This window comes from Lipotes vexillifer, unplaced genomic scaffold (assembly GCF_000442215.2).
Source record: "Lipotes vexillifer unplaced genomic scaffold, Lipotes_vexillifer_v1.1 scaffold1347, whole genome shotgun sequence".
NCBI classification, from domain to species: Eukaryota; Metazoa; Chordata; class Mammalia; order Artiodactyla; family Lipotidae; genus Lipotes; species Lipotes vexillifer.
The window spans coordinates 143441-152937 of record NW_006796201.1 but is presented as its reverse complement, the minus strand read 5'-3'; the positions used below and the strand labels follow the sequence as shown (position 1 = coordinate 152937).

General features: G+C 49.6%; 1 pseudogene; it reads left to right on the top strand.

Moving 5' to 3' along the window:
* Nucleotides 1-8980: 8980 nt before the first annotated feature.
* Nucleotides 8981-9211, top strand: LOC103069890 (heat shock factor-binding protein 1 pseudogene; annotated as a pseudogene).
* Nucleotides 9212-9497: the final 286 nt, after the last annotated feature.

Below are 9497 nucleotides of genomic sequence, written 5' to 3'. Positions count from 1 at the left end.
CCCAAGTCTGGGAGGCAGAGCACTGGGATGGTTAGGACAACAGGCTGGGGTCGGGCCAGAGCTCCAGCTCCAGGGCTTCCACACCTTCTGAGCCTCAGTTCCCCCATCTGTAAAATGGGTCAAGTGCCTTTCCTCAATGGGTCGGCGCTGTAAAGAAAATACGCGTGAGCCGCACAGTGCCTGGCACATAGCTACGGCTCAACACCTGGCTTAGACCACTGGATCTGTGAGCAACCTGGGGGCAAACTGTAGGTGTTCTATTCACCTCCCTGCCCCTGGCACCATGTACATGATAAATATCCAAAAGACCGAAGGAAATGTTCCCTTTTCTTCTCTGCCCTGGTGGCTGTGTGTCTTTGGGCAGTCTGCTTTTCCTCTCTGGGCCCAGCCTCTTTGGGGGTTGATGTGAAGCTGTCTAGGCTTACACTTGAATATCAACACCCAAGGGAGTGGTAGGTCACATTAGGGACCGTGCGGTCGGCAGAGCCCGCCTGGTATGATTTCTGTCTCCAATGCTAACTAGCTGTGTAACACAGGGTACTTCCTTGACCTCCCTAAGCCTCAGTTTCCTTATCTGTAAAATGCGTAAAGTGTGTCCAGTTTCTCCCTTCCCCTCAGTGTCGTTTTGAAACTTCAGTGCATGAAGACTGCTTGGCACAGACCTGGAACATTGTAAATGCTCAATTAAGTAAAGATTATTTGAGTGAAAGGAGGAAGTGGTGGGGACCGGGGAAGGATGGTTGTAAATCACGAGTTGTGGGAACCTAGAAAGGCAGCAACAAATTCCAGCTGGTGAGGCGTAGAGAGGAGCTCCTTGGGGAAGATGAACCTGGAGGCCCAGAGAGGGAAGGTGACCTACCCAATGCTACACAGCCGTTGTGGCAGTACTGGAAGGGGGCTCAGTAGATTTGGTCCCAGTTTGGACTGGGAGGCAGCGATCTGTGACAGGGGCAGGCATTGTCTCGCAGATGACCCCCAGGGAAGGCGGGTGCTGTTTTCGAGTGTGTCCTTGGGAAGCTGTGATCTCCTCTCTTCCTTCTGAGAACCAAGGGCTCTTAAACAAATCTTGGTCTAAGCTCTATTTCACTCAGTGAATTTGTTTAAAATAATATCTCTGGAGTTGGCTGAGGAGCGGCGTCATACAGGGGGTGGCGCGGGAGGCGGGTCCTCCGCCTGGGAAAAATAAAAAATAAAAAAATAAAATAAAATAAAATAATATCTCTGAGTGGAAACAGTTCATCTCTGACGATTTCACCCTCCAACTTGAGGAACACTCCCCAGACTGTGAGGCAAGACGGGGTTCTAGAGCTCTCTGGACCTCAGTTTCCCCTTCTGTAAAATGACCAGATTCTATAGGCATTCGTGTACTCTTGCAAACAACCACCAAGAAATATTGTTAAATGCTGGGGTGGGGGGAGGAACGGAGCACAGTGTATAGGAAACCACAGCATCAGGAGGGGAAGGAGAGGAAATACCTATATGTATCTGTTGTACGTGCAAAGATGTCCTGGAGGGCTGCATGAGGAACTGGGAACAGGGGTTGCCTCTGGGGAAGGAAACTGAGGTCAGGGATGAGAGGAAAGTGTTTCACTGCTTATTCTTTTGTACCTTTTGAAAGTCAAATTATGTAAATGTAATCCCTGTTAAAAAAATTTTTTAATAGGTAATGTGGAAAAAAAATTAAGTTTTGGAAGCCAGCATTTCGGGATTTTTAAAAATTGTATAACAGAGGTCTTCCCTGGTGGCGCAGTGGTTGAGAATCCGCCCGCTAATGCAGGGGGCACAGGTTCGAGCCCTGGTCTGGGAAGATCCCACATGCCGCGGAGCGGCTGGGCCCGTGAGCCACAACTACTGAGCCTGTGCATCTGGAGCCTGTGCTCCGCAACAAGAGAGGCCGTGACAGTGAGAGGCCCCCACACCGCGATGAAGAGTGGCCCCCCCTCGCCGCAACTAGCGAAAGCCCTCGCACAGAAACAAAGACTCAACACAGCCAAATATAAATAAATAAATTTTTTAAAAAAATTATATAACAGTGACTGCAGTTTTTATTTCCTTTTCACATGCTAAGCTTCGAAGAAGAAAATCCCCAGTGGCAGGCTCTCTGGCCAGAGACTTCCTGATACCAGTGAGAGGAGGAAGCACAACAAAGAGGAAAAAAGGATATGTTCCAAAATTCAAACCTTACTTTGAAAGGTACAAAATGAAAAGTGAAATCTTTCCCTTTCCCTCCCCAGACATAACCTCTGATAATAGCTTTTTGTGATTCATTGTGGGGAGGAAGGGGACCTAAAAAAATAAAAATAAAAGGAGAGAAAAGAAAACAGACGTTGTGAAAGGCAAGTTTCCATTTAATTTAACCCTTAAGTCTGTTTCTACATGTGATTTTGTCCTGTTTCTCCGGGCACCGGGCTGGGCTCGATTCTTCTTGGCCAAGAACGCAAGTCGGGAGGCTTCCAAGAAGCAGCATTCCTGTCTTCTCCAAGTTAGGCAGTGACATCCCTAGCTGGCTCCTGGGGAGAGGGAGACCACCCAGAGCCTGCCTGGTCTGAGGATCTGACCCTGGCAAATAACCTCACACCCAGCCATGTCCACCTTGGTCATCTGTCCGCAGAACCACAAGCATCACCCCAGCCAGACTGAGAAAGGTGGTAAAGGTTTCCAGAGCACAGATGCCTAACATCTCCACCATAAAAATCATACATGCTCTTAGTAAGAAATTCCAAGAGCACAGAGAATGGAAACTCTTTTGTCATTTCCTCTCCCCAGAGGGAGCTGAGTTACCTTGGCCCAGAGTGGTCTGTAGGTCAGCCCTGGGAGGCAGTGAGGGTAATGATGCCCATTCTACAGATGAGGAAACTGAGGCTTGGAAAGAAGGAGAGACTATTGAGGACACAGCTGAAAGGTGGCAAAGTTGGGATTTGAACTTGGCTCTCCTGCCCTCAAGTCTTCAAATTTCCACAAGTTTCCAATGGTGTAAGCTCTAAATGGCTCCATCCCGAGTTTATAGCGCTTCTTTGCCCCATCCCTTGTCACACGTACACACAAAACACATTCACACACAGCACACACACATGACTAACTCAGCCACACAAAAATGCCCCACATACATATACACACACTGGCCCGGTGGGGTGCCCACACTCCCTCAGACACACAGCCATCTCTAAACCGGCATACACATTCACACATTTAATCACACATGTGCACACATCAGGCACACATACGTCCTCACTCCCAGAGACACACGCTTCTACACACCCACAGACACAGACACCAGGACATGCCCTGTCCCCACCCAACTCCCCTCATACCCTCTGTCAGAGCCTACCCCTCAGAGAGGCCACGGTCCCCTTCTCAGCTGAGCTGTCCACAGAAGTTCTGCTCTCTCTGCCCAACTGAATTCCAGCTGCTGTCTTCTAGACCACATTTTGTGCCATCGGATGCCACCTGTCCCCAGCCACAGCTGGGCCCCCCACCTCCCCACCCTTCCCCTCTGGCCAAGATTCCAAGGCAGCAGAATTCTAAGGCTCCTGTTCTCCCCTTGCAGCCCCGGTGCCTCATGGAATTTTGGTGAAGAACCTCGCGGTTCACCACTCCCACCTCCTGAGGTTTACATGCACATATATCTTGAAGGGGACCTCGGCTGGGAGATAAAAACCCCAACCCTAGGTGGAAGCCCAGCCCTAATCCTCACTCCAACCCCGGTGACCTTCATCTTCTCCAGCTGCTCCATTTGTAGAATGTTTCCAAATCCCTTGCCTCAGTTCCCCCCAATAGTCCTCAGGCAATAAGGAAGAACCTTTGTATTCGAGGTTAATCACCAAAGGGATGTTGCCTATAAGCTTAAAGTATACACAATGGCCCACCTCTGGGAACCCTGCCTCCCAGAAAATGAGTGGTAAGCTAAAGTACCTTTGTTTAGCTGCAGGAACCATCCTGACCAGGCCCACCTGTGAATGACTGCAGGGAGGGAGAAATTAACACCACCCCTCCAGAGTCTGGCTGGAACCAGGACTTTACGCCTTCCCCTTTTGGTATAAAAGAAGCCTGAGTTCTAACTTGAGGAAGATGGTTCTTTGGGACATTAGTCCACAACTTCTCCATCTGCTGGCTTTCCAAATAAAGTCATTATCCCTACCCCCAACAGCTCGTCTCTTAATTTATTGGCCTGTCATGCGGTAAGCAGTATGATGAGCTCAGACTCAGTTACACGCAAGAGGATGGAAACACGTACGTTCAGCCTGACTCGAAGCTCTCCTATAAATGTGGCTTCTTAACGCACCAGAGACTGGGATGAACCTCATGAAAACGCCCTCCTGCTCCCACACCTACTTGGGGTCCTCAGGGCTGGGGCAGAGTGGGCACTCAACCAGGAGGCTGAGTAGGAAGGTGGAGAGAGGAAGGTTCCTCTCTTCTGCAGCCTGACGTTAACTAGGAGAGACTTGTGTCCCCTGAAATGTAATTTCGAAGATTCAAGCACAAGGACTGAGGTCCTTATTTGGGGTGCTGTAAATACCTGGGGGGTTAAACTCTGAATTTAGGATTCATTCATTTATTTGCTCAATTAACAAATATTGCCTACCTACAAGATGCCAGGCGCTGGGGATCAGTGGTGATTCTCAGTGGCCTGAGAATCTCACACACACACACACACACACACACACACACACACACACACACTCACGTGTGCCATGCTGAGGGCTCTGGTGCAGACAGGGGAGCTGACCCAGGCTGGAGGCCAACTTCCCCAGGAAGGGGTTGTCAAATGGACAGCTAAGGGCTGTAAAGATGCTGAGCCCTTCAGCAACACAAACTTTTTGTGACCGCCTGACGTAGAAAAATATTGCATCAGACTCTGTCTCATTTGTGTGGGGAGCTTGATAAACTAAGATGCTTGCTCTATATCTCTGTGGAAACCTTTGGAGAACAAACGAGACATCAATAATGCTCTTTTTTTTCAGAATGAAAAGTAATTTTCATGGCTTTTTTTCTTTTGCATTGCAAAAAATATGAATTGGGGGGACATGGCTCCCCCAGGATGTCTCTGGCTGAGGGACAGAGCACCCTGATTTTGTACTACTCAGTGATGCCCTACTGGGACTCAGTGAGTCCACCTGTCACCTTTCCAGGCCCCTGCTGGCATGTCCTCTGTTGAGGTCCAAGGACATGAGTATGTTTTCTAGGAGCTGGATGCCAGCAGCCACAGAAGGGGACTGCAGGAAACAGGCCTAGAGAAAACAGAAAGCATTAGGCATAATCAAAAGATCAGAGGGAAACTGGGAGCTATTTGAGGATGAGAGAATTTCCCAAGGAAATGCTGAAACTCTGAGTGTCTCCATGCTCGTGGGAAAGGCCTGCAGATTCTGGCTCCTATCCCTCCCCAGAATTAGGGCCCTTCTCTCCCTCCTTGGAAGCCCCAGTTTGACGGGCGAAATCGACGGCCCATCTTTTTTTTTTTTTTAATCTTTTGGCCACGCTGCGCGGCATGTGGGATCTTAGTTCCCCGACCAGAGATGGAACCCACACCCCCTGCATTGGCAGTGTGGAGTCTTAACCACTGGACCACCAGGAAATTCCCTTGACGGCCCATCATAACCCTCAAGGCTCCCTTAATCCACCCTCGTTTCTCCTCAGACCCCTCTCCTGTTAGTCCCACGTTCAGGTCTTTGCTCATGCTGTGCCCTAACCTGGAATGCCTTCCCATTTCTCTCAACCCCTGCAAAGCTAGACCTAATCTTTTGTGCCCACCTTCTTCAGGGAGCCTTCTCCTCCTTGGTATTTTTGTTTTTTTCTTTGGTACGCGGGCCTCTCACTGTTGTGGCCTCTCCCGTTGCGGAGCACAGGCTCCGGACGCACAGGCTCAGCGGCCATGGCTCACGGGCCCAGCTGCTCCGCGGCATGTGGGATCTTCCCGGACCGGGGCACGAACCCGCGTCCCCTGCATCAGCAGGCGGACTCTCAACCACTGGGCCACCAGGGAAGCCCCTCCTCCTTGGTATCTTTGGAGTGCTTTTCTGGTGGGGATGCATCATTATTTGGGTAGGCTCTGATCTCTTGCTTCCTGATATTTTACAGGTGGGTCATCAAGGTGGGTCATTACATCAAGATGTAAACTACGATTGACCCTTAAAGAATAAGGGTTCGAACCGTGTGGGTCCCTTACGTGTGGATTTTTTCAGCAGTAAGTACTACAGTACTACAGTCTGCAGTTGGCTGAATCCATCCATGGATGCTGCACCGCAGGTAGGGAGGAACCACGGATATGGAGGAACCTCAGGTGCAGAGGGCAGACTAATTTATACACGGATTTTATTTTATTTATTTATTTTTTTTTTGCAGTACGCGGCACTGTCCAACAGAAGCATAACACAAGCCACATACACAAGTAAAATTTTCTACTAGCAACATCGAAAAAGTAAATAGAAACAGATGACATTCATTTTAACAATATGTTTTAACACAACATAGCCAAAGTATTATCACTTTAACATATCAATATTAAAAGTTAATAAGAAAATAGAGTTGACCCTTGAACGACATGGAGGTTAGGGGTGCTGACCTTCCCCACAGTCAAAAATCCGTATATAGGGCTTCCCTGGTGGCGCAGTGGTTGGGAGTCCGCCTGCCGATGCAGGGGACATGGGTTCGTGCCCCGATCCGGGAAGATCCCACATGTCACGGAGCGGCTGGGCCCGTGAGCCATGGCCGCTGAGCCTGCACGTCCGGAGCCTGTGCTCCGCAACGGAAGAGGCCACAACAGTGAGAGACCCGCGTACTGCAAAAAAATAAATAAATAAATAAAATAAAATCCGTGTATAAATTAGTCTGCCCTCTGCACCTGAGGTTCCTCCATATCCGTGGTTCCTCCCTACCTGCGGTGCAGCATCCATGGATGGATTCAGCCAACTGCAGACTGTAGTACTGTAGTACTTACTGCTGAAAAAATCCACACGTAAGGGACCCACACGGTTCGAACCCTTATTCTTTAAGGGTCAATCGTAGTTTACATCTTTATTTTCATACTTTCTTTGAAATCTAGTTTGTATGTGACACGTGATCTGTCTCAATTCAGTGTAGCCACATTTCAAATGCTCACTAGTCAGCTCCTGACTACCATGTAAGCCAGCACAGATCTAGGCCATATTAGTCTTTGTGTTACAGGTGACAGAAGTTCACATTAAACTGGCTTAAGTGCAAAAGGGCATTGGCTCATGAAACTGAAAAGATCAGGGGCACAACTAAATCCAAGTGTTCGAATAATATCGATGTCAATAGAGTTCTGACTTTCTGTATTTTCCAGCTCTTCTCAAGCAGGCTCTGGATGGCATAGCAATGAGAGCCACCACCAGCCTCAGACTTTACCAGCTCAGCCACCTGAGCCCCACACCCACTTTCTCTTCTCCAAGAGTTCCCTCTCGCCAGACTCTCATTGGACCAACTGGAATCATGTGTTCATTTCTGAACCAATCACTGTGTAGCTAGGTGAATTGACCTGACTGATTGGTCAGACCTGACTCACAAGCCTATTTCCCCCCAACATGGTAGGAGAGTAGAGTCCACTTCACGTGACCTGCCTGGACAGAGAGTGGGGTAGGGGTTGTTTCCAATGGAAAATCAGGGGGCTGGTACCAGAAGAGCGGGGTGGGGAGCGGGAGAGGGAGGGGTGAGTGGTGGGAGTGGGAGGTGGTCAGAGCAGGGGTGGGATTGAATCAGAAGGGGCTCCCAAAGAGTAGTGGAGCATCAGGTCAAAGAGGAAAGCCATAATGTGGTCCTGCGGAAATGTTTAACATCTTTAATGACTTGCATCGCACCTGCCCATGACGACGACAGTGCTGGAGCCAGCCGGTAGGTTGGTGGACTGCAGGAATGGGGAGTGGGGAGGGGCCAGGGTGGCGGTGGGGACTCAGGGCAGCCCTGTTTATCAACTGGTACAGCAGTACTTTACTCCGTCGACAGGGCTGTGGTCACAGGGAGGGAACCAGGGTAATAACCTGAGTTATCCCTAGACCTCAGATACCACGTCCCGCTTCACCCCTGCACTGAGTACTCAGCCCACCCTGAGAGAAAGCCCTGGGCTGGTGGAGCCCTAAGCAGAACACCAAAACGTTTTAGCCAAAAGAGGCAGAGCAGATGGGGCCTGCGAGAGGTCTGGAGGTCCCTGAGCCCCAGATGGGCAAAAGGAACTGATGTGTCAATGCAGAGAGCTGGGCGTGTGAGTCTGAGCTCAAGCCTCAGGGGAAGGCAAGGGGTCATAAATGGCCTCACCTGAGGCGGCTTCCTGAGCTCCACCTGAGACGGACAGAAAACTGACTTGAAGAGCCCAGGGAATTGACCCGCCCATCCGTCCATCCATCCATTTGTCCGTTCATCCACTCATGCGGTACTTATGTATCAAGTTCCTGCTACGTGACAGGTACTGTACTATCTGCTGGGAATACCTGGTGAACAAGATGGCCACGGTTCCTGACTTCACAAGAGCACAGAGACTAGTGGGAGAGAAACGTGATCATCAAATAAGCCAGCGAATAAGCACAGTAACTTTGCATCTGTCAGAAGGAGGCCAGATTGAAAGTGAGTGGGAGGTGGGGTGAGGGGCTATTTTCACCCTGGGGCTGACCTGGGGTTGATGAAAGGAGCCAGCCCTGCATGAGCTGGGGGAAGATGGCTCTGCATGGAGAAAACAGAAAGCGCAAAGGCCCCGAGGAGGAATGTGCTTTGTGGATTGAAGGAACAGAAAGATGCGGGCAGGGAGCTGGAAGTGGGAGATGAGGCTGGAGAGGGGAGCGAAGCTGGCTCAAAGCGGGCAGTCAGGATATTACGGTTGTCAGGATGGCCCTATAGACCCTACTTCTGCAAAGTCAGTTTGACAGGTGGGCACTTGCTCCACAATATTCAGCAGCTGCAAGAAATGGTACACTGGGGACAAACAGCAATGTAGGTGATGGTGTGAGACAGCACCGTCAAGCTGGGAACTGGGGAGATGGCCGAGACTGACCCCAAGGCCGTACAGGATCTCACTTCGGTGGTGCAGACACCCCTGCAACAGATGCAAGATAAATTTCAGACCATGTCCGACCAGATCATTGGAAGAATTGATGACATGAGCAGTCGCATTGATGACCTGGAGAAAAATATCACAGACCTCATGGCACAGGCTGGGGTGGAAGAGCTGGATGGTGAAAACAAGATCCCTGCCACACAGAAGAGTTGAAGTTTGCTCATCTGCACTGGAATCTGGAACAACCTTTTTAAAAGCCAAGAGAAGACGATGGTTTTTTGCAACTACTATGTGTAGACAGGTTTTATATTATAAAGTGTGCATTCTTCTTACCATATACTATAGAGTTAATTTATAGAGTGATTTCCCTCCCGTGCCCCCCATGTTTCCTGAACACGGTAACTTCATATCTTGGACCTTGGTCATTGTGCTATTAAACACTAATACTTTGGCAGTTCCTGGGGGGGGGAAAAGAAAGAAATGGTACATTGCTTTATTT